This window comes from Ambystoma mexicanum, chromosome 1p (genome assembly GCF_040938575.1).
Source record: "Ambystoma mexicanum isolate Mex_15411 chromosome 1p, UKY_AmexF1_1, whole genome shotgun sequence".
In the NCBI taxonomy this organism is placed as follows: domain Eukaryota; kingdom Metazoa; phylum Chordata; class Amphibia; order Caudata; family Ambystomatidae; genus Ambystoma; species Ambystoma mexicanum.
The window spans coordinates 1,035,095,628-1,035,120,784 of record NC_090921.1 but is presented as its reverse complement, the minus strand read 5'-3'; the positions used below and the strand labels follow the sequence as shown (position 1 = coordinate 1,035,120,784).

Below are 25,157 nucleotides of genomic sequence, written 5' to 3'. Positions count from 1 at the left end.
CAGTGTAGGTTCCCTCTGCTCTGCCCCGGGTAGGAAGGAGAGGAAGCCAGCACAGGGATCTGTTCAGTGGGACAACCCTTGGCCTCCCCGTTCAGGAGTGGAGATGCCATTGCTGGTCGGCCCCATTGCTCAAACTACTTCTCTTCTGCACCCTCCCCCTGACAAAGTTTCAACGAGGTGCCTTTGGGATCAGAAACAGGCTTCCGTATGTAGAGGGATAATCGGTGCACAAAATGATGAAAGAACACCCCCTTAGAGTGGGTTAAAAAGCGTTTTTTTTTTTTTTTTTTTTAAATGCACTTTTGTGCCATATTTTTAATTGTTTTTAAATATGCATGGGGACAGAAGCCACCTGGCAAACCTATGGCTGTAATTACCACATGTGCAGCCGGGCAGTGTGCTTTCATGGTGACGTCATTTGTTTATATGTATCAGTGAACTTTTGCGTGAAGGTGCACAAGATTTTGGAGGGACTGGTAAAGGGAATTTGTGATTGAATGGGCCAATTAATACTGTGATCTTTAGGCCAGTGCCACCCGTGCCCTTGAAGAGCGCCACGCATAAATCTGCGCAGGGGTCACATCACCATGAGATTCACAGTGGCCCGGAAACACGTGCTAGATTAGCCTTGGAAGGCAACTCAGTGACACGATAGCCACGCCAGCGATGTAATGATGAAAACTATACAAAACACACAGCAGCACACACAAGAGCGTGCCAACGCTCCTGGTACATACATACACCAAGCCTAGAACCACACCTAGGAACTAGAATCAGACGCACAATGTAAACTTTCTACTAGTCCAGGGGCACATTAACTATTATAAACACTGCCACAGTGACTTACTATAACGCACAACAGACTGTACCCTGTAATACAAAAAGTATTTTATTTCTTCAAAACAGCATTTCCTGTTGGCATGGTTTATTCGCGCACACTTGTTATGAAAGTGTTGCAGAGCCCATGAAACTTTGCAGCAGTGCTGCGCCCGCGATAAGCCACGGGGAAGTTAACTCCTAACATGATTGAAAAAGGAGTAAACTTCCCCGTGGCTTATTGTTTCTTCAATTCACCCGCTGCGGAGTCTGATAGTGACCCCTGCTGCTAATGAAATTTAGCAGCTGGGGTCCTGGCGCCGCACCAAGGATTGAAAGGAAGAAGGCGGGCGGGAAGTTAATTGGAGGTAGTTTGTTAGTGATTGTTCGAGTAGAGGCAGCAGGTACTGGCGCTGCCTCTGATGTGCCGGCACCTAACGTCAGCACATCAGAGGCAGCGCCAGCACCTGCTGCCTCTACTCGAGCAATCGTGCCCGAGGTAAATGCGCCCCTAGGGCAATTCGAGCCCTCATCAGGGTGGTCGATGGCGCCCCTGGGGCGATTGCGCCTCGGGCAGTCGCCTGCTTCGCCGGGCCAAGAAACGGGCCTGCTTAGACCGCACCCCAGCTTTCTTCCTAAGGTCGTTTCTGCCTTTCACCTAAACAAGAAGATTCTTTGCAGACCCAAAGGATGAGGCTCGGAAGGTATTGCACTATCTGGATGTCAGGAGTGCTCTAAGATTTTATCTGGACATGACTAAGAACTTCCGTAAATCGGATGTCTTGTTCATCACATTCGGAGGATCAAAACTGGGCTGTCAAGCATCCAAGGCTTCCATGGCAAGGTGGATGGTTATGGCTATCAAGGCGGCATACGAGGGGCAGCACAAGCCTTTGCCAGAGCCAGGGCCATGGTGGTAGCTTTCCAAAGACACGTCCCATGGCAGACTATCAGTAAGGTGGCTACGTGGGCTACCCCCTCTGCTTTTTGCAGGCACTACTGCACGGATGCCAGCGCCAGGTCTGACGCATTTGGCCAGGCAGTTTTGAAGAACTTGTTTTCTTAAGAGGGGCAACTCTGGGGCTGCATTCAGTTGTAATCGCCCATACGTATGGAGGAAAGGGGACGGGGCGTGGGAGTAATTATAAGTTACTCACCATAGTTATGTTATGTTATTTTGCATTTGTATAGCGCCTTATATACCATTGGTATGGTCTGAAGGCGCTGGTAGGTTGAACGCCCTTGGCAACCGAAGTTCGGGTCAGTAGAGAGAGTAGAGAGAGTTCAAAGGTGCGAGTGCGCACCGGTATGTGTGCAGCTGGTGCGGAATTCGTGTGGTAGCTGCTTCCTAGAGGTAGGTGTGGTGGTTGGGAGATCAGGGATATGTGTTCGCTCTGGCAGGATTTATCCAGACCGAGTGTGGCTGCGTTAGGCCTGAGGAGAACGCCTGGCTGGGGGGGGGGGTGAAACCAGCAGTGATTACTTTGAGTGATGGGGAGTGAGCAATAGATGTTGATATGAGAACAGTTATACCGAATGGTGTCATAGTATCTCTGTGTTCTAGTTGAGTGGTGGTGTGAAGAAGAGAGTAAGCGTGGGGTGTGGTAAGATATATGTCCTTTCAAATGTTCACTGCATTCCAGAGCATATTATGTACGTCATGCAATTCTATGCAATCAGATCCAATCAGGTGAATTGGGTACACTACTAAATGCAATTGGGCACAACTTCTAAGTGCTAGCTTTCCTCAGAGAGGCAATTGGGCCCAACTTCTAAATGCGATTGGGTATGCTTCTCAATGCGATTGGGTACCCTTCTAATGTGCTTGGGCACACTTCTAAATGCGATTGGGCACACTTCTAAATGCAATTGGCCATACTTCTAAATGCAACATTTCTTAGAGAGACTATTGGGCTCGCTTCTAAATGCAACTTTCTCAGTGAGGCTATTGGGCGCAATTTCTTAAAGCGGTTGGGTACACTTCTAGATGCAATTGGGCAGATTCTAAATGCAACTTTCTCAGAGGGACTATTGGTCACAACTTCTAAATGCAGTTGGGCACAACTTCTAAGTGCAACTTTCCTCAGAGAGGCAACTGGGCACAATTTCTAAATGCGGTTGGGTACACTTCTAGATGCAATTGGGCAGATTCTAAATGCAGCTTTCGAAGGGATTGTGTCCTCCGACGTATTCCTTATCTTGGATATCTCCTTCCAGCTTTGCTGGCCTCGTACATTTTTTCTCTAGAGGGCGCTGCGCGTCGACGTCCGCCGAGTCGATGTCCCTCGACAGCCGCCGTATCGACGTCATCCTGCCTATAAAGGCCACGCGCAGCGTCCGTTGCTCAGTTCCGTTTTTCCGCGCTTACTCAGTGCCTCGGAATATCGTTGCTCAGTTTCCTAGAGAATTTATCCTATTTACCTCGAGATATTCGATCCATACTCGATGGCTTCCTCGTCGGAACCGACAACCCCTCGGTCCGGCTTCAAAAAATGCCGAGACTGTGGGAAAAATATGTCGCTGACTGACCCTCAGAGTTTGTCTGTGGTGTTTGGGAGCTGAACACCATTGTTCGGAGTGCGAGGACTGTATGTCCATGACAGCTAAGGCCCTGAAGGAGCGTAGGGGGAAGCTGGAGAAAGGTAAGACTTCAAAAGCTTCTTCCTCGACAAAGTCGAGACATTCGTCTCCTCGTCACCATTCGCGCTCCAGGTCTCGGAGTGGGTCCCATCACTCCTCGAGATCGAAGCACTCAAAGAGGAGACGTCGAAGATCCCCTTCTCCGTCCTCCTCTTCCTCTGTTTCTCCTAAGAGAATCCCTTGCCCCACGAAACATAGTTCCCGGGCTGAATGGGAGGAATTGCGCAAAAATATGATGAGCGTCTTCGAGAAAGCGGCCTCGACCCCCTCGAAGACTGCCGAGAGCGATGCTCTGGTCGAAAGACCCGAAGGTCAAAAACGCCGCAAGTCGCAGTACCCAGCGAAGGAAGCTTCTCGAGCGCGTCACAAACCCTCGAGTAAGGCTATGACCTCGAAACCTTCTTCGAAGGTTCCGTCGACGAAGGTTCCGCCGAGGTTTGTGTCTTCGACGCCGTTGTCGAAGGGACCTTCGACACACGGGTCTGTTGACTCGACGCCATCTTCGACACCGGCGTCGACGCCAAGGAAAGTCACGGTTGCGACGCACCCAGTGGCTATCCCCAGGTCCTCGATGGCGTCGAGATTGTCGACTTCCTCGAGCAGAATCCCAATTCTATCGAGGACCTCGAGGCCTCCGCCTTTGTTTTCGACGCCACGCCCGAAGCCTTCGACGCCGGCGTCGACGACATTGACGTTTTCGAGGCCAATTACAACAAGTTTGGCACCCTCTGCCTTGGAGATGGGTTTCACACCCTTTGTGACTTCAGAACAATTGAGAACTATGTCCTCAATTATGGAAGAGGGAGAACTATCTGAACAAGAAGACACATTTGAGTTGCAGGGACCTGCAACCCCAGTTCAAGAGGAGTTATCCTCAGAAGAACGCAGGTTAAAGGATCTCCATGATTCCTTACATGAGGCAAGTGGGTTAGACACTTCCCCTGAGATGGAGTTCGCTAGGCCAGACCCGGGGGAGCATGCTGAAACCCCCTATAGAGCCTTAATGGCCAGGATCACAGAATTTATGGGGTGGTCAACACCTTCACAGGCTTTCCAACAAAATGACCTTACGGATATTCTTGATAAAGGTCCACAGGAGGATCCTGTAGTGCCCTTTCATAAAGCTCTTCAGAGGAAAATCATGACGAACTGGGAAACCCCAGATGTCATTCCGGCAGTAAATAAAAAACTGTCTACTAAATACAGGGTATCTTCTGCAGACCCGGAGTTTTTGTCAAAACACCCATCCCCAGAAAGTCTGGTGGTACAAGCAGCATCTTTTACTGATGTCAAGACTGCTTAGCCTACCATCCCACAGGACAGGGGCGATAAGAAATATGATGCTATGGCAAAGAAAGTTTTTTCGGCATGTAGCATGGCATTAAAATCTGTTAATGCTACTTGCACCCTTGCTAGATTCAGCCATACACTTTGGGAGTGTGCTTCTACAGCGGCTGACTGCATCCCGGAGGGAGAAGAAAGGGAGGCGTTCCTAAATATCATACAGGACGGTAAAGACGCTATGTGCGAATCCCTCCAGACGGGCATTGATTCGGCTGACAGTATCAGCAGAGCAATGGCGGCAAGTACAACAACCAGGAGATTCGCTTGGTTGGGAAAGTCTGGTTTTGCCCCTGATGTGCAAGCCAGGCTCTTGAACATGTCATTCGATGGCTCTTCTTTGTTTGGGAAAAAGGCGGTTGACAGTTTAGAAAAACTGCAAACATCAAAGGCAGCAGCAAAATCCGTAGGCGCTGCAATCCGTCAGACACCTTTTCGTCCCACAGGAACCTCTGCGAGGGGCAAGTCCTTTCGCTTCTACTCCGCATTCGGAAGAGGTAGAGGAAGACCGGCTCAAAGGGGACAAAGAAGAACTACCCGAGGTGGACGGGGTAGATATTCAAAAGCCGCAGCAACAGCAGGTGCCTCTTTACCATCGGTATCTGCATCAGCCCAAAACCACTCTGAGGACTTCCCTCACAAGACACCTGTAGGAGGCAGGTTAACTCAACATCTGGCGGAATGGCAGGCTATCACGTCAGATGCTTGGGCATTGGAAACAGTTGCCCAAGGTTACTGCCTGCCTCTCCTACGCATACCTCAGTCATCCACCGGGGATCAGCTCTCAGAAAGCTCCAGATCCGCTCCTCTTGCAGGAAATTTTAGACCTACTAGAGAAAGGTGCCATAGAACCGGTACCTGTAGTGGAGAGGAACAAGGGCTGGTACTCCCCTTACTTTCTCATTCCAAAGAAAGAAGGAGGACTGAGACCCATCTTGGACTTGCGAGAATTGAACAAATTCCTCAGGAAAGACAAATTCAAGATGGTAACTCTTTCTCAGATCCTTCAGGCCCTTCAGTTCCAGGACTGCTTGGTATCTCTGGACCTTCAGGACGCTTATTTCCATGTGCCTATCCATCTCAAACACAGGAAATACCTGAGGTTCGCAATTGGCAACTCTCATTATCAATTTCGAGTGCTGCCATTTGGGCTGACCTCCGCCCCGATGGTCTTCACCAAGTTAATGTCGGTAGTGGCTGCAAGCCTAAGGAGGGAAGGGATTCACGTCTACCCCTACCTGGACGATTGGTTGATCAGGGCTGTATCTTCGGAACAAGCTCAGATCCAGCTAAATCACGTTTGCCACTCCCTTCACAGACTGGGCTTCTCCCTCAATTTAAAGAAGTCACAAATGATACCATCGCAGAGACTCCAGTTCATCGAAGCAATCCTGGACACTTCCCTGGGAAAAGCTTTGCCACCAGAGGTGAGAGCTCAAGATATTCTACAGATGGTTACCAAGTTCCAAAATGCCCAACGTCTCCCAGCCTTCGACTTTTTGAGGTTGCTAGGTCTCATGGCATCCTGCATTTTCCTAGTGCCAGAGGCTCGCCTGAGAATGAGATCCCTCCAGTGGGCACTGAGGACTCAGTGGTCACAATTCTCAGGAAGAATGACAGATCTTCTTCAGGTTCCCGACAGGGGGGCTCGAGACCTTCAGTGGTGGGCCTGTCAGGAGAACATACTGAAAGGAGAGCAGTTTTGGCAACCCTGGCCGGAGATAACAGTAGTCACGGATGCCTCACTCACGGGGTGGGGAGCCCACGCCAACGACTTGACCATCAGCGGTCGTTGGTCTCCATCGGAGTCCAGACTACATATCAACCTGTTAGAGCTGAGGGCCATCAGACTTGCGCTGAAGGCGTTCCTGCCAGCTGTACAAGGGAAGAATGTCCTGATAATGACGGACAACACAGTGGCCATGCATTACCTCAACAAAAGAGGAGGCGTAGGATCACTACCCCTGTGCAGAGAGGCGATGCAGCTCTGGTTTTGGGCAATCCAAGAAGGGATCCCTCTATCGGCAGTTCACCTAGCCGGAGAGAAGAACTTGACACCGGACGCTCTGAGCAGGCAGAGCAGTCTCCCACGAGTGGGAACTAGCTCAGGAAGTCCTTCAAGAGATCTTCGCCCTTTGGGGAACCCCTCAGGTGGATCTGTTCGCCACCAGTGTCAACAGGAAGTGCGATCTGTTCTGTTCAAGGGAATTTCCCCCCGAGAGGAGCTCTGGGAGACACGTTCATAGTAGACTGGGAGTTTCCGCTTCTGTACGCGTTCCCACCGGTCCCTGTCATTCCTCAAATGATCAGGAGGTTGAGAAGATTCCGGAAAACCATGATCCTAATTGCCCCGGATTGGGCCAGGACAACGTGGTACCCGGACCCTCTAGACTTGTCCATCTGCCCTCCAATTCGGCTTCCACTCAGAGAGAATCTACTCTCACAGAAGGGAGGTCATGTTCTCCATCCAGACATCAAAACCCTCAACCTTCACGCTTGGCTTCTGAAAGGCTGAGGTACAAGGATTGGGACCTCCCTGATGATGTTATGGAGGTGTTGCTTTCGGCAAGGAGGCCAGCAACAAAGTCTTTATACCGCTGCCGTTGGAACAGATTTTGCAGCTGGTGTAGAGAAAAGAATATCGACCACTTTTCATGTGGTACACCAATGGTTTTGTCCTTCCTACTCTATTTGGCGAATTCAGGCCTTCAAGTTGGCACCATTAAGGGCTATCTCGCAGCGCTATCCATCTTTAAGCGCACTGCGGAAGAACCATCCTATTTCAAGTTACCCTTGGTAATAGTTTCTAAAGGGGTTAACTAATGTTTATCCCCCAAGACCATTCCAGGTTCCACTATGGGATTTAAACTTAGTCCTAACTTTCCTGATGGGCACACCTTTCGAACCACTCCATTCTTGTTTGTTAAGATTTCTTACCCTTAAAACGGTTTTGTTAATAGCACTTACATCTGCTAGAAGGGTGAGCGAGTTACAAGCTCTTTCTTGTAAACCCCCTCATACAATCTTTCACAAAGACAAAGTTGTCCTGCAAGTGAAGCCTAATTTCCTCCCAAAGGTGGTTTCTGAATTCCATATCACTCAGAAGATTACCCTGCCATCATTCTATCCTCCTGCTCATCCGGGAAAAGAGGAAGAGAGGTTACACAGGCTGGACCCTAAAAGGGCTTTAAGTTTTTACATCAGTAGACTGGCCAGGATAAGACAAGCAGACCAGCTGTTTGTAGGCTATGCAGGTCACAAGCTGGGGTTACCGATAACTAAGCAGACCATTTCCAGATGGATCATTCTAGCCATTTTGGAATGTTATAAACTGGCAGGAAAAGAGCCCCCTCAAAATCTTAGGGCTCATTCGACCAGAGGTATTGCAGCTTCATCGGCCCTCAAAAGAGGAGTGCCGGTTAAAGACATATGTGCGGCTGCCACATGGTCGTCCGTCCATACCTTTACACGATTTTACAACTTGGATTCCTCCTCCAGTCAAGAGACTAGGTTTGTAAGGGCAGTATTGCACTCTATTCATCAATAAAAGGAAGCATGAAGTCAGTACTCCCGCCTCCAATAACAGAATACTGCTATGGGAGCCTATCTAAGATAAGGAATACGTCGGAGGACACAATCCCTTCGAAGAACAAGTTACTTCTTACCTTGTAACTTTCTTTCGATGGGATGTTCCTCCGACGTATTCCTTATCGACCCTCCCATCCATCCCCGCAGTACTACTTCCCTTGTTGTTGCATCTTACGCTCCTTCAGGGTGATTAGTCTAGTCCAGACAGAAAAACTGTGGGCTACAAAACGGAATTGAGCAACGGACGCTGCACGCGGCCTTTATAGGCAGGATGACGTCGACGTCGATATGGCGGCTGACGAGGGACATCGACTCGGCGGACGTCGACGCGCAGCGCCCTCTAGAGAAAAATTTTCCGAGGCCAGCAAAGCTGGAAGGAGATATCTAAGATAAGGAATACGTCGGAGGAACATCCCATCGAAAGAATGTTACAAGGTAAGAAGTAACTTGTTCTTCTCTCAGAGAGACAATTGGGCACACTTCTAAATGCAACTTTCTCAGAGGGACTATTGGTCACAACTTCTAAATGCTGTTAGGTACACTTCTAAATGCAATTGGGTACACTTCTAAATGCAACTTTCTCAGAGAGTCTATTGGTCACAACTTCTAAATGCAATTGGGTACACTTTTAGTTGGAACTTTCTCAGAGGGACTATTGGTCACAACTTCTAAATGCAATAGGGTACACTTCTAAATACAACTTTCTCAGAGAGGCTATTGGTCACAATTTCTAAATGCAATTAGGTACACTTCTAGATGCATTTGGGCGCACTTCTAAATGCAACTTTCGAGGGGATTGGGTCCTCCGACGTATTCCATATCTATGACATGTAATCACCACAGCTGTGCTGCTTCGGAAACTTTTCGGCGTCTGCGTCCTGCGTCGATGACGTCGATGCGCCGTCGTCGAGGACCTCCTCCGACGTCATCCGATGTGATAAGTAGGACGCACGACGCCCATAGCCTCAGTTCCGTTTTTTCCGCAAACGTGTTGCTTCGTGTTTCTCGGTTTAAACGCCTCGACTCTTTGGAGTTCTGTTCTTCTCGGTTCTTCGAACCTGTTCGTTTGTGAAAATCCTTCTGAAGATGTCTACTTCGTCTTCGACCCCGCGTCCGGGTTTCAAGAAGTGCGGGGAGTGTGGGTCCAAGATGTCGGTGACGGACTCGCACGACGCCTGCCTCTGGTGCCTCGGGGAGGCCCACGACACGGATGACTGTATCGACTGCCAGTCGCTCACGTCCAAAGCCTTACGCGAACGTAAGAAGAAGTTGTCGGTAGGTCGGGTGTCCAAGCCCCGGAAGTCGAAGTCTGCGGGGCTTTCGACGGATGATTCGAGGGGTGACTCTCCGTGTCATCGTCGGAAGTCTCGTGGGTCTCCTTCTAGGAGTCTGTCTCGCCACTCCTCAGCCTCTTCGAGGCATTCTCGGAAGCGCCGACACCGGTCGTCTTCCAGGTCCTCTTCGGAGGGCTCTGCCCGGCGCGTCGCTTACCCCTCCAGCCGTGCGACGCCGGAGGAATGGGCTTCCTTCGGGAAGAAGATGCTGGCGATTCTTGAGTCGCAGGGTACTCAGCCATCCGCGCCCCCGAGTGGGGTCGGTCGTGTGAGTTCGAGAGACACCGCTCGCAAGAGTGGTCGGCACGAGTCACGGGAGAGGTCCCGTTCGGACAAGGGGACTCGTTCTCGACGTACCCGTTCCAGGTCCCGGTCCTCGACGCGTTCGAGACCGTGTGCACCTGTGAGGTCTTCGAAGAAGGCATCGACGTCGAGGGCGTCGACAGGCTTTCTCGAGGCTCTGGCTCCGAGGAAGTCGTCGATGCCGTCGACGCTCAGGTCGTCGAGGGACACGCTCGGGGCTCCGGCCTCGAGGGCTGTGTCGACGCCGCCGATTCTGGAGGCGCTGCATCTGACGTTGACGCCGATTTCCTCGATGCCGGTTCTCTCGCCGCTGGCGCCGATTCGCTCGACGCCATCGACGCCTTTCGTGTCGGAGGTACCCCAGGGCACGGGTGGACCCCCTAGGAAGGCTCTGGTTAAGAGCAAGCACTCTCGAGTGCCTTCTTTTCGCCACCTGGACTATATTTCAGAGGCGGATGAGGATTCTGATGGCCTGGTTCCTAGTCAGGATCCGGATGAAATTGTCTCGGGCCATAGTCAGTTTGACGAGTTGAGACAGTCACTGCATGATGCCATTGGATTGGACACCTCTCCGGAGGTGGAGTTTTGTAGGCCTGAGCCTGGCTCTCATGCTGATTCCTCGTACCGGCGCCTTATGGCTAGGGTTTCTGAGTACTTGGGATGGTCTTCTCCCCCAGGGGAATTTGTGCAGGATGATCTGACAGACATCCTTGATGTTGGTCCCCCAACTGACCCGGTTCTGCCGTTCCATATGGCTTTACAGAGAAGGGTGGCGGCGGCTTGGACTGCTCCGGAGAGTCTCCCGGCGGTGGGCAGATCCTTGTCGCGAAAATACCGTCCAGCCAGTGGCGACCCCTGCTACTTGACCAGGCACCCCACTCCGTAGAGTTTGGTGGTGCAGGCGGCCACGGCCCCGGCGAAGCAGGCGTCGTACCCTACCATCCCTCCTGATAGGGACGACAAACGTTTTGATGGCTGGGCGAAGAAAGTGTTTTCTTCTGGTGGTATGGCGCTTCAGGCGGCCAACTCCATTTGTGCCTTGTCGCGTTTCACGCACACTCGGTGGAACTGTGTTGCGTTAGCGGCTGAACATATTCCCGAAGGGGACGAACGGGATGGTTTCCTTGCTATGGTCCTGGATGGTAAGGATGCCATGTGTGAGTCCGTTCAGTCGGGTTTGGACTTAGCTGAATGCGTCAGTAGGTCCATGGCGGCGAGCACCGTGATGCGCAGGTTTGCGTGGTTGCGGAAGTCGGGGTTTGCTCCTGATGTGCAGTCCCGGCTCCTCAACATGCCCTTTGACGGTGAACACCTTTTTGGCAGCAAGGCTGACGAGAGCCTTGAGAGGTTGCAAACCTCAAAAGCTGCAGCGAAGTCGTTGGGCGCTGCAGTTCGCCAACCTCCGCCTTTTCGTCCTAGGGGACAGCAGTGGAGGGGTGGTTCCTTTCGCTATTACTCATCCTTCAGTAAAGCGAGAGGAGCTGGCAGTCAAAGAGGCCAACGCAGGGGTACCAGAGGTGGACGACAGGGTACCCGTGGTGCCAAGGCCGCTCGGGCAGTTGCCTCTTTGCCCTCAGGTAACGCCGCAGCCGCTCCCACTCAGTCGTGAGGCCATGTCCCATGGTTCGCCGGTTGGGGGAAGGCTGGCGCAGCATCTTGTAGAGTGGCAAACCATTACTTCAGATGTGGGGTTCTGGAGATCATAACCCGCGGCTACTGTCTTCCCTTTCGGCACAGGCCTCGCGACAATCCACCGGGGAACCTCTCTTTGCAGAGTCCGGATCCGCTCCTTGCGCAGGAAATTCAAGCCCTGCTGGAGAAAGGCGCCATAGAACTGGTGCCTGTAGCGGAGAGGAACAAGGGATGGTATTCCCCTTATTTTTTGGTTTCGAAGAAAGACGGGGGATTGAGACCCATCATGGACTTGCGCGGTTTGAACAAACTCCTCAGGAAGGACAAGTTCAAGATGGTTACTCTCTCTCTCAAGTCCTCCAGGCCCTTCAGCTTCAGGACTGGCTGGTGTCACTCGACCTCAAGGATGCTTACTTCCATGTGCCGATCCATCCCAAGCACAAGAAGTACCTGAGGTTCGCGGTTGGCGACTCGCACTTTCAGTTTCGGGTCCTGCCGTTCGGATTGACCTCCGCCCCGAGGGTTTTCACCAAGCTCATGGTGGTGGTGGCAGCGCATCTCAGGCAAGGGGGGATTCACGTCTACCCCTACCTGGACGATTGGTTGGTCAGGGGGAGCTCTCCCGAGCAAGTCCTGGATCATCCGTCGGTCACCTGTCGCTCCCTTCACAGGCTGGGCTTCTCCCTCAATTTAAAGAAGTCTCATTTGACGCCAACACAGCGGCTCCAGTACATCGGAGCAGTGCTCGACACTTCCCTGGGGCTGTGTTTTCCTCCCCAGGTGAGGGCTCTTCACATTCAGCAGATGGTGCACAAGTTTCAGCATTCCCAGACGCTCACAGCGTTCGAGTTCTTGAGGTTGCTCGGCCTCATGGCATCCTGCATTCTTCTGGTGCCAGAGGCTCGCCTGCGGATGAGATCTTTGCAGTGGGCACTCAAGACGCAATGGTCGCAGTCCTCCGGCAGGATGTCGGACTCGATTCAGGTGCCGTCCTCGGTCGCCCGGGACCTTCTGTGGTGGGCCGTCGAAGGCAACTTGATTAGGGGGGCTCCATTTTGGCTTCCCTGGCCAGAGGTGACGATCGTGACGGATGCCTCCCTCACGGGATGGGGAGCTCATGCCAACGGACTGACAGTCAGCGGTCGTTGGTCTCCGTCGGAGTCCAGACTCCATATCAATCTGTTGGAGCTGAGGGCCGTCAGGCTAGCCCTGAAGGCTTTTCTGCCGTCTGTGCGAGGGAAGAATGTCCTGATCCTGACGGACGACACAGTGGCCATGCACTACCTCAACAAAAAGGGGGGGGCAGGGTCACTTCCTCTGTGCAGGGAGGCGATGCAGCTCGAGTTCTGGGCCATCCAGCAGGAAGTTTCGATCTCGGCAGTTCATCTGGCCGGAGCCGAAAACGTGACGGCGGATGCTCTGAGCAGGCAGAGCGCGATCTCTCACGAGTGGGAGTTGGCTCAGGAGATTCTCCTGGAGATCTTCGCCCTTTGGGGGACCCCTCAAGTGGATCTCTTCGCCTCCAGTGTCAACCGGAAGTGCGAAAGGTTTTGCTCGCGGGAATTTCCTCCAAAAGGAGCCTTAGGAGACGCGTTCGTGGTGGAGTGGTCCTTCCCGCTGCTGTACGCGTTTCCTCCAGTCCCCGTCATCCCGCAAGTGCTGCGGAGGTTACGGAAGTTCGGTTCCCGGATGATCCTCATTGCTCCGGCGTGGGCTCGGAGGACATGGTACCCGGACCTTCTCGACTTATCCATCTGCCCTCCACGTCGTCTTCCCTACCGAGACGATCTGCTCTCACGGGAGGGGGGTCAGGTTCTCCATCCAGAGGTCAGATCCCTCAACCTTCACGCTTGGCTTCTGAAAGGTTGAGGTATAAGGATTGGGACCTCCCTGAGGACGTGATGGAGGTGTTGCTTTTGGCCCGAAGGCCAGCAACAAAGTCTCTGTACCGTTGCCGTTGGCGTAAGTTCTGCGACTGGTGCAGAGTTCAGAATGTGGATCCTTTTGCATGTGACATCCCCATGGTTCTGTCCTTTTTACTTTCTTTGGCCCACATGGGCTTGCAAGTGGGTACCGTTAAGGGTTACCTGGCGGCGCTGTCCATCTTTAAGCGCTCGTCTGAAGAGTGTTCTTACTTTAAAATCCCTTTGATTTCACAGTTCCTGAAAGGGCTCACTAATGTGTTCCCTCCGTCACCTTTCCTGGTGCCCGGTTGGGATTTAAACCTTGTTCTTAAGTTTCTTATGGGTGCTCCGTTTGAGCCTTTACATTCTTGCCCTTTGAGGCTGTTAACTCTGAAAACTGTGTTTTTAGTTGCGGTTACTTCCGCTCGCAGAGTGAGTGAGTTACAGGCACTTTCAGTTAAGCCTCCCTTCACTGTATTTCACAAGGACAGGGTTGTCCTTAGAGTTCGTCCTTCTTTTCTTCCGAAGGTAGTGACGGAATTTCATTTGGCCCAGAAGGTTGTTCTTCCGGCATTCTATCCTCCTCCGCATCCTGGTAAGGAAGAGGAGAGGCTCCATAGGCTTGATACTAGGAGAGCTTTAAGCTTTTATGTTTCACGCATGTCCCGGGTCAGAGTGGATGATCAACTCTTTATTGGTTACGCTGGAAAGCGTTTGGGGCAAGCTGTGACGAAACAGACTTTGTCTCGCTGGATTATTTTGGCCATCTCGGAGTGCTACCGCTTGGCGGGTAAGGACCCACCGGCTGGCTTGCGGGCCCATTCTACCAGGGGTGTGGCTGCATCTACTGCCCTGCAGAGGGGTGTTCCTATTCGCAACATCTGTGATGCAGCCACCTGGGCTTCAGTACATACATTTGTACGGCATTATTCCCTCGATTCCATCAGAGGGCAGGATCTGGCCTTTGGCAAGGCGGTCCTTTGCTCTGCTATTTGATTGGCTATTCTAAATTTTGATTCTAAATTCTTTCCCTCCTCCTTGCTTTGGTACTGCTTTGGGAGTCTGTCATAGATATGGAATACGTCAGAGGACCCAATCCCCTCGAAGAACAAGTTACTTTCTTACCTGGTAACGTTCTTTCGATGGGATGGTCCGACGACGTATTCCATATCGCTGCCGCCCTGCCTTCCCCGCTGCAGAATTTCTTTTGCGATTGCAGCTTACGTTCCGCAAGGCTTTGTGTCTGACTGGCAGTTGACTTATGTCACACGTTCTGGGGGAAAAAACTACAACTGAGGCTATGGGCGTCGTGCGTCCTACTTATCACATCGGATGACGTCGGACGTCGGAGGAGGTCCTCGACGACGGCACATCGACGCAGACGCCGAAAAGTTTCCGAAGCAGCACAGCTGTGGTGATTACATGTCAGATATGGAATACGTCGTCGGACCATCCCATCGAAAGAACGTTACCAGGTAAGAAAGTAACTTGTTCTTCTCAGAGAGACTATTGGGCACACTTCTAAATGCAACTTTCTCAGAGGGACTATTGGTCACAACTTCTAAATGCAGTTAGGTACACATCTTAATGCAATTGGGTACACTTTTAATTGGAACTTTCTAAGAGGGACTATTGGTCACAACTTCTAAATGCAATTAGGTACTCCTAGCCCATAGGCCCCTTTCCTCCATACGTCCCACCATCCCCCCCTTAATACAACCTGTGTCATTAGGCAATCTTAATATTGTTGACATTTCAAAGGGGACTGAGGAGTGGCGCCGGTGGGGTGAGTCGGGGGAAGAGCATGCTCCCAGACCTGTGCACCCGCGTGCTGCTAAATTTAAAGGGGAAGACTACTTTTTCTGGAGAAGAAGGTTCAGTTCCCCGTCCCTAGCTAGGGACACCCCATACAGTATGGAGGAAAGGGGACTATGGACTAGGGGTATGTAAGTCACTACAGTGAGTAACTTATATGCACACTACGATAATTGTAGTCTGTGCAAACACTACAAATGCCACTTAATCATACATACTTATATATGCAAAATTGTATCATTCCTACACAAAATACGATGGCTAATCTGTTAACATTTAACTTCTATTACACAAAAGGGCCTTTATAGGCCTCTCAGTGTGCACAAAACTCCTGATATTTTAAAACCGAACACTAACATACTTTGTGTTCACAGGCCAATTCTTGGTCCATCACTCTCTGCGCAGTTAACGCAGCACATCTCTGTTGCAGAACGATCTCCACTTCAATCTCTGGCGTGCAGAGAGCTTTACTGTACAGTACATTAAGAATTGAAATCTCTGAGAAATGTCCCGTTCCTCAGGACAGCACCCGTCAATGGTCAGCTCTTCTGAACAGAAACATAGTTCTCCATAGGAGCCTATTTTCATCAGTCTTATGTGCCGGCAGATCATCCTCACCGTAGTTCACTTTGACTGTATGCTGATCTTCGCCAGCACCCGACGGGGAAAGCTGTTGCTCCCCCATGGCAGCACTCATGTTGTCAGCCAACCAATCTCCACGGCTTGCTCACAGGAAGCTGCCCAACATTTCACTCCTCTTCCTGCTTGCGTCACTACCAGGGCAACAGTCAACATGCGACAGCCACTGGAGCTCCCTGAGTGGCTGCTGAGATTCCAGACTCCGGGTTGGTCCCTCACACTGTGACCATCATTAGCTCCGGTGCTTTCGAAGAGTACGGAGCTCCCAACAGGATGACAGGAGAGCCTGCCAAGTTCACCTCCTCCCGTCGCCAACTGAAAATAAATGCCCAGATTACATTAAGCTGCAGATGGGCACGCAGGGAAGGTATAGAGCCTTCAGCAATATCTCACAGAACACTGAGAAGGCACACTGGCACTCTCTTAACCTGAGGCTGACTGCACCCCAGCCCTTCCAACAGTGCCAGTTACAATGGCTGCAGTGCCGGTCCCTGCATCAGAACTTACCCCGCAATGGTGGCAAAGTAGGGCCATGACAACCCATGCTGTAACCACACACACGCACTCACTCTCCCCAACCTTTCTGGCAGCACTCCAGGGCAGGCTTTGGAGCCCTGCTCCTCCAACGACCAGCGGAAAGTATGGCACAGACAGCTGTAGAGCCCTAGGTGGTGGTCTTGGGTGGGGGCAGTTACCAGCCTCTGCACCCTGCCCACCCCCCGCAGCAGTAGCAACACCAGGTTCCTGCTCCACTCATCATCCGTGTTGTACATTAGATAACTGGTACCACCACTCTGGCTGTCTTCACTGTCACTCTCGGCTACTAACTGACTCTTTGGAACACAGGCACACAAGCAAGCCTTAACATTCTACGCTAGACTTCCATGACATCACACTCTCACTTGGTGCCCACTACACTAATTGTTTTATTACTTTGTAGCAGGACTTTTTACATGGGTGAAAAATATACTTTCCCGCAGTAAGACACTTCCCTGTTGAGTCTGTATGTGTGACCAGGGAAGTACATCTGCCAGGGTGGGGTTGGGATGCGTGGCTTGGCCAGCTGTTAATTACCTGACTAAAAGTATTATCGTGGATAGATCACTCTTCTACCTAAGGTAGCATTTGATGTCTACTCCCATTAGTTAATAAACTTCCAAACCTTTTCATCCACTCTGGAGATAACTCATTAGTAAGTGTTGCCTAAACGTAATTTTAAAAGAGCAATCCAATGTTACTTTCATACAGATCTATCTAAAGCTTATGAAATAACATGGGCATTTGTCCATAGTTATACCAACATTATTGCTCTTTCCATTCGATACCCTTACCTCCCTTCTTTTCGAAAAAGGGGCAGATGGAGACATTTTCTTTTGTTGGCATAAAAGGCTGCAGATTTATTATCCCAACATTACTAAACACTACTAATTATTAAAATTAAAAATGCAGATTTGGCCAGAGTAGATGTGACTGGTTACATTGAAAAGATGGTATCAGCAAAAGTGGTGGGGGAGAGGCCCTATTATAAGAAAGAGAAGTGGACATTTGGGGACAGGAAGAGGGGAGCCTTTTGCTGGTACTCCTCCAGGAATAGTAGACCCAGCTATCAACATGAGGAGCAAGCGACATGCTGGAAATTTGAGCAAGGCTATTGCCCCTTTGGCAAAATCTGTAAATTTAAGCATGCATGCACCAAATGTTCAGGGTGTCATAGCACAACATCATGCGATTGGGGGGAAAAAAGGGCTCCAACCCCAAGCCAAAGGAGAATGCTATGCGAAATTGACACCCCACTGCCCACACCCATAATCCTTGCTAAAATGATGCCATTCCTATACTCTTACCATAATAGCGCAGATGCAGAACTAATTTGGGAGGGTTTTAGGGGGGGGGTTGTAATTCCTTTCACCGGGCCAGTAGGGAGCATGGAGGCTGACCACTTGAAGTTGGCATTGAAAATGCTAGAGGTAGTGGAACAGAACATTGCAGAAGAAAGGAGTCTAGTTCGGTTGGCCAGTCCTTTCACTACCCCCCTTTCAAGAACTTTAGGGTATCACTGTTGGGTTTGGTGCCCAAAAAAGAAGCAGGGGGACACCCAGGCCTGGTCTGACATGGGACTGGAAAGAGTCTCCCAGCTTACACGAGAGGAGGGCTTCATTGAATACGATAACTTGACAGATGCTCTGGTGGACAAGCCCCCCACGGTCTTTGAATTCCTGCGGCTGAAAGGGATACTTACCCAACCACGGTGGGCCGCTCAGCTTAGCCGCCCCTTCACCCCATTTGAACTAATCCTGGCCAAAAGTAAATCCCGCAAAGGTTCGCTATCTAAGTTTTATAGTGTGCTGATTCTAGCCAACCTAGAAGGCAGACAACCCTTCAAGCGCATATGGGAAGAGAGGTTGGGGATGCCAATAGAGGACCACACCTGGAGGGCGGTTTTCAAGTGCATTTTCACAGGCTCCCTTTACACAGCAGCTATGGAACATAACTTTAAAATCCTCCATTCATGGCATCGCCCCCCGGCGCTATTGTCTAGAATGTACCGGGATGTTTCCCCCCTCTGCCCCAGGGGATGCCATCAACGGGGAACCTGGTTTCATATGTGGTGGAGTTGCCCGTCCATACAGGTATACTGGACGGAGCTCCTCAGTTGGATCAAGGATATCGAGGGTTATGGTCCATCTTTGCACCCGTTGGAAATCCTACTGGGTTCCCCTATGCCAGAGTCGGAGGTGAATGCCTTCCCCAAGGTTATATGCGCCATGCTGCGGGCAGGGAGACTGGCGCTAGCGCAAAAATGGAAAAGTGTCCTGGCCCCCTCCAAAGAGGAATGGCTCTGCAAGCTCAGAATGATATTCAGCTACGAAAAACTATCGGCAATAGCAAATAATACTATGTCTGATTTTGTCCAGGAGTGGACGGCAGTACTGCTGCATGATGATTGTATCACTATGCGATTGTAGAGGGGCGATTGAACAAATGCTTAAACTAATGGATGCAATGCGCTGGTCCCCATGCCCCTCAGAGGGTTGATCTTGCCCTGACCTAATCACCACATGATTTTACCCCACTGTTTCAAGGATCACTTTTCTTTATCAAAGCGCTATGCAAGTGTTCTTCCCTATGCTAAATATAGTTGCATTTTCCCTAAAGTTGGCGTAACAATTGTTTGGGGGGCGGGACTGGGAGGGCGGAAGGGGGGTTGGGAGTTAACCAGAAAATGTTTTTGACAATGTGTTTTATTTTTCTCTTGCATTTATTGCGGGTGGAACAGGCCAATAGGCCCACCCTGTCGTGTATGTTGTCAATAAAAAGATTTAAAAAAAAAAAAAAAAAAGAAGCAGGGCAGTTTGGACTCATCCAGCACCTATCCTTTCCAGAGGGACAAGCTGTAAACGATTGCATAGCAGAAGAGAACTGTAGGGAGAATTACACCTGCATTGAGGGTGCAGTTGAATTGGTGAAGGGCATGGGGAGAGGGGCACTAATGGGCAAAGTAGACATTGAATCGGCCTTCAGGTTATTACCAATCAATGAAGGGAGCTATAACTTGCTGGGTTTCAAGGTCAATGGCTTGTATTATTTTGGCAAATGCTTGTCCATGGGTTGCTCAATTTAGTGTGCGTACTACAAAAAATGTAGTACGTTTTTGGAATATGTGCTAAAGCAGCACGCAGGAGACGGAAAGTGATGCATTACTTGGATGACTTCTTGCTCGTCGGTAGGAAAGGAACAGAGGACTGTGGCTCGCTAATGGACAGGTTTAAGGCAATGACGAAGGAGCTGGGGGTTCCTCTAACGAAAGGGAAGACAGTGGGCCCTCTTACAAGGTTAACATTCTTTGGAATCGAGATTGATTCTGAGTAAGGGATAACAAGACTTCCAAAGGACAAAGTGTAGAAACTGAAGGACATTATCAAGGAGTTGAGAGGCAGGAGCAAGGCCACTTTGAGGGAGCTTCAATCATTGACAGGGAAATAAAATTTCGCTGTGAGAGTGATCCCAGCGGGCATGGTGTTCGCCAGAAGCATTGAGCTAAAGACAGTGGGGCTGCAACATGCATCTCAACATGTGCGTTTGGGTGTTGAAGGAAAGGAGAACCTGAAAATGTTGGATGGTTTCCTGGATAAGTTCAATGGGGTCCTACTGTGGTGGGAGCAATGGGCTAGTAGTGAAGACTTTTTACAGACGCTTCAGGCACCCCTGTGGTGGGTGCAATACTAGGGAAGGACTGGTGCGGGCACGCTTGGCCAACAGCATGGCATGAGAAGGGCGTAACCAGAGACATCGCATTGCTGGAATTGTTTCCTATTGTGGTTGCATTTAGGTTATGGGAGGAGGCACTGGCCAATAAAAGGGTGATCCTGTGGTCAGATAACCTAGCAGTGGTGCAGATCATCAATCAAGGGACGTCTAGCAACCTAAGGGTACTGAGGCTGCTCATGGAGCTGACAACAAGCCTTTTCAAGCGAAACTCTGAAGTAAGAGCACGACACATACCGGGAGTAAGGAGCGTAGCAGCTGATTTTCTCTCTATCTCTCTCTGTCTCTCTCTCTCTATCCGTCTCTCTCTGTCTCTCTGGAAGGTTTTGGGAGAACAGACCAGAGGTAAACGAGAGGATGGCCCAATTCAAGCGCCAATGGTGGGGCATGATTGGGGAAAATTTGAGCACACTGATTGACACGCCATTGGCGCCAGGCACAGGAAGGTGATAAAAAGTGTGTTGGGGGCGATTTTTGACTTTCAAGGAAGGTTCCAGCAGCGGTCTTATCCCCAAGGACACGCCCCCTTCCTTTGTTGCCCTTTCGCTGGCTTCTCCTCCTGTTTGGCACACTTCCCACCCCCCTCACGTTCTTCCCGGGCTAAACCCCTGGTTTTTGTGGTCTTTTGCCCAATCCCTCCCCCTTACCCAGTGGGGAGGAAGAAGGACACTTCCCCGTTATCTGTGCGCCTCCTCTAGGATTTCCCCCATCGTCGCCTCCATGAAGGACGCTACTTTGCTGGAGACATCAACTACACCCACGCATTCCATTCTCCCTCCCACAGTTCCCAAGCTAGTGTATCGTCCTTAGAATTATGAGGAATGGCTTGCACATCTTTGCAGAAGAAAATGTCTCCCTAATTGATTTTCTGGGAAATATGAAAGCAGTTCCTTTCTTCGAAGGCTACCTCTTCGTGGCAGAACGTGAAACTGTTTCTCTTGTTTGACCTAAGCCACGTATGTTGGTGTCATCAGGTATGCCTGTGTACAGTCTGCAAGCACATGCACTTTTCCCTGTGTATAACCCCTCACCAGTTTCTTTCTTTAAACCTGCTGGTCGTGACCCTGCGGTCTCACTTCAGTGCTGCACTACTGCATAGCTTCTTTAGTCTATTTATTTTTTCATTTGTAGTTTTTCAGCTCTTTGCTTCATCTTGGAATGTCTAAATAGTGACAATTTATTTTCCATTGCAACACAAGCGATCTTTGTTGGCGTGTTGAGGGAACACAATATTCACTTTACTCTGTCAGAAGTAGCGTTTCTGTTACTTTTCTTGCACCTCCTGAACAGGCTGGTTTCAGTTAATAAATGTTTACCTTCCCTCTAACCCAGCTCCTGCCCATGCAAGGTTGTGTGTTGCCTTTTTTTACATTTCTTTTTAACTGCGATAATGCTAGGAGGACCATATATTCAAAATGGCTACTCTCGTGTTTTAAGTCCTGTTCAAGATGTCATGGCCTTTGTTGGCAGACTCTATGCCTTTCCAGTAGGGTCCTCTTTCTTCATGCATCCTTACTGGCTTGCCTTTGGAAAACCTAGAAAAGATTATCAGTGTGCCAGCTGGCAGGAAATGGGGAGTTTGGCTGTCTACACCTAATCCACATTCATTCTGGGTTATAGTCGTTGCTGGGCAGGTTCTGGGAGACTTGCTGTCCATTGTTGGGCATCCACCTACAAGTTTGAATGTTTCAAAGTCCCTTGTTTGAGTGTTGGGTCATGCCCCAGAAAGATTTCTGGAAATGAGGGGAGCTGGACCCAGGAATTAAGTCGACCCCTGCAAATGGAAGAGATCCAAGGAAGACTACGACCGAGGGATGCCGGAAGCGTGCTGCAGTAACCAGCATGGACTCCGCCAACACCACCATGCTTAGGTCTTCCTTTTTGCTGTACACTCTGTATGCTTCAGGTACACTACTTGGCACCACTTGCTGGATGCACTACCACTGTATGTTGCTTATTATTTATTTATCTGTATTCCTTTGCTCAGCACTTTCCACTCCCCTCCCCCGTAGCCCCCCATGCACTTGCACGTTCTCCATGTCACTGGGCCTAATAAGATCATTGTTTTGTTCTCCCTTGCTTAATTGCGCTCTGAAACACTTGTGTACGAGGGCAATACAAATACAATATCAATAAGCTAACTGAACTGTGTCTTGTATAACTCTGGGAAGGCCTCTGCATTTAAGCCATGTCCTGATTGCAAGAGGTAAATGCCTGTTCGGACCCCCACAGGATTTGTGGGGGAGGAACACAGTCTGCTGACCCTAATGTCCTTCGGGAGCGTGCCACAACATTTTTCAACTTGTGCCACAGGGGTGCTGAAAGATCCCTTCCAAGTTCCCAGGCTCTGAGTGAAGGAGGGTGGTGGAGCAGGAAGAGCGCTCTCCTGTCCTGAAGGGCAAGAAATAAATGAAGCATCAGAAGAGGTCTTGCTCCTCTAGCGACTCTTTGAGGCACCATTCTTCTTCGTCAAAGAAAATTAGTCACCACTTCAGGTCAAGGGACTCCTCAGGGGATTTGGCTCTGACACCTCAGGTACAGTTTCCAACCTAAACACCTACTGTTCGCCAAGGTGCCGGTAGCATCTACATGGCCCGCTATGCTTGTGCCAGTAGCATCTACATGGCCCACTCTGCTTGGAAGAGCCGGCAGGGAACCCTCACTTGACCATGACTGCATGCATATGGGTTCAGAAACAAGTATCTACAGTTCCAGTTGGCCGCAGTTCTGCTCCACCCTAGGGCATTGAGCACTTGGCACCTGTTCCTTCTCACCAGGGTGCAGTTTACATCTGTATCCCCCTAGGAATATGCCTGGCTTCCAATGGACTGGTTCATGTCAAAGGTGTCTGACATCTTTGACTAGGGTGATCTTATCCCGTTTAGGAAGGAGCCATGTTACTCTGTTGGGTCCAGGGACTTCCCAGAGGAGTTTTACACTGAAGGAGGGGACTTCCTGTATCAAACAGGAGGCCATCGACTTTGAAACCTACCTTGAGCTAGACAACCCTGCTGTGGTGGTCCCAATGTTGTTTCCTGGGAGAACCAAGTGTTGATCCTTGCATTGGGCTGGGACCTTGAAAAGAAGTATCACCAGCAAGCTCAGATCTGGCCTTTCTCTTGACCCATGAATCCCTGTAGAGTTTGCTGGTGAACCTTAAAACCCCTCCATCCCATCCATCCTCCAAAACCCCCCTCATTGCCTCAGGACAGGTAGGTCAAGAGGCTGCGTGTTTGGGCACCCTGCACTTTGCAAAAAACTCTTTTGGCCGCTGGAGTGTCATCATTGAGGCGGCACTCAATCTCCCAGCTGAGGAGATGAAGGGTTTTAAAATATTGGTGAAGAGTGGCAAGGAACCTGTCTTTGATGCTGACTGGGGACCTTTGCCTCTTACGCCCACTAGAGTCAAGCTCCGGCAACCTCGGGCAAGCTGCAGCTCCAGTGCCCATAACTCCTAGGCAGATGTTGTGGAGCACAGAGGGGGTATTGCTGCCTCATGGGTCCCCACAGCAACCACGGGGACAGAGTCTGAGAATGTCTTCAGGCATGCCATTCAAGTGGGGGATAAGGGGGAATTTCCCTGTTCTTTGAGTGGCATCAGATCAATTGAGACGCTTTGGCCTTACACTTTGTAATTAAGTGGGTTCCTCCTGACTACTCTCCCTTCAGCACATCATCCACTCTGTCTCACCTGCTGGAGGTGGTCAGTCCTCTTTTCCCTAAAGACACCATAGAAACGGTACCCTGGGCATGGCCAGGGCTGGTGCTCGTTTCTGGTTCCGATAAAGAACGGGGCTCTGCACCCCATCCTGGATCCGAGGCTGTTGAACCTGTACCTGCACAAAGTTCAAGATGGTCACCTTTGCTCTGATTTTACAGTCCTTTGCCTCAAGCTACAGGGCTGGTTGGTGTCAGAGGATGTCCAGGGTTTCTTTTTCCATGTTCTGATCCATACCAAGTCCAGGGAAGTACCTGAGATTTTTAGTGGCATCTGCCCACTACCAGCTTAGGTTTCTGATATTTGACCTTTCTCCTTCACTCAGGGTCTTCACCAAGCTTTTGGCAGTGGCAGCGGCTCGCCTCAGGAGGGGGAAAGTATGCTCTTTTTTTTTTCCCCCTACCTGGAGGACTGGCTTGTTCGATCTAACTATCCAGACCAGGTATCCGAACATCAGTATATTGTGACAAATCTGGGCACTTCGTCCCTTCTTTCCTTGGGGGAGCCACATCCTTTGAGACCATGGAAGTGGGCCTGCTCAGCAAAACCGTCCCTAGGGGTTTGCTAAAGTGGGACCTCACTGCGAATGACAAGGACTCCCATTCCCATAGCGAACTCCCTATACCCAAGGTAAGATCTGCTTACATGGGAGTAATACTGATAAATACCTCGTGTGTTTGGCTCTGTTTGACTCAAAGTAATGCTGAACTTTCCACATGCTTGACAATCTGTGGTAAACAATACGCCCCTTATGAATATCGGAGCAAGAATAAAGGGTCAAAAACCCTTGAATGGAGGAGGGGGAAACCCAGCAACGTACTCTGGCAAGGGTCAGACCCGTGCAGACAGGAAGTAAACGGCTGCCCGAGAGTGGTTAAGAGATTATTGGTGGTGTTGAAATGAAGGAGGAGCCTGATTTTCCATATTTAAGAGGTTGAGCTGAGCCGCTGTTGCAGTTTTTGAGATGAAAATTGAGAAGGTGAGAGAAGGGTTATAGATTATGCCAAGGTTTCTAGCTGAAGAAGAGTAGGGGATTGACTTTAATTGGCTGCATCTACACTATCGGATAATCCAGAGAATTGGGGTGTGCGAAAATCGTGTAGTATGTGCCATGTGAAGACCATCTTGCACCCTGTATGTACCCGTGCATTAAATTAATTC

The 25,157-nt window shown here is 50.3% G+C and overlaps 1 protein-coding gene across 2 annotated transcripts in view; it reads left to right on the top strand.

Annotated features, from left to right (window-relative positions):
• The window catches only part of RFWD3 (ring finger and WD repeat domain 3), a 580,144-nt gene that overhangs the window by 552,808 nt on the left and 2,179 nt on the right, over positions 1-25,157 (top strand). The gene's annotated exons all lie outside the window — the stretch shown is intronic.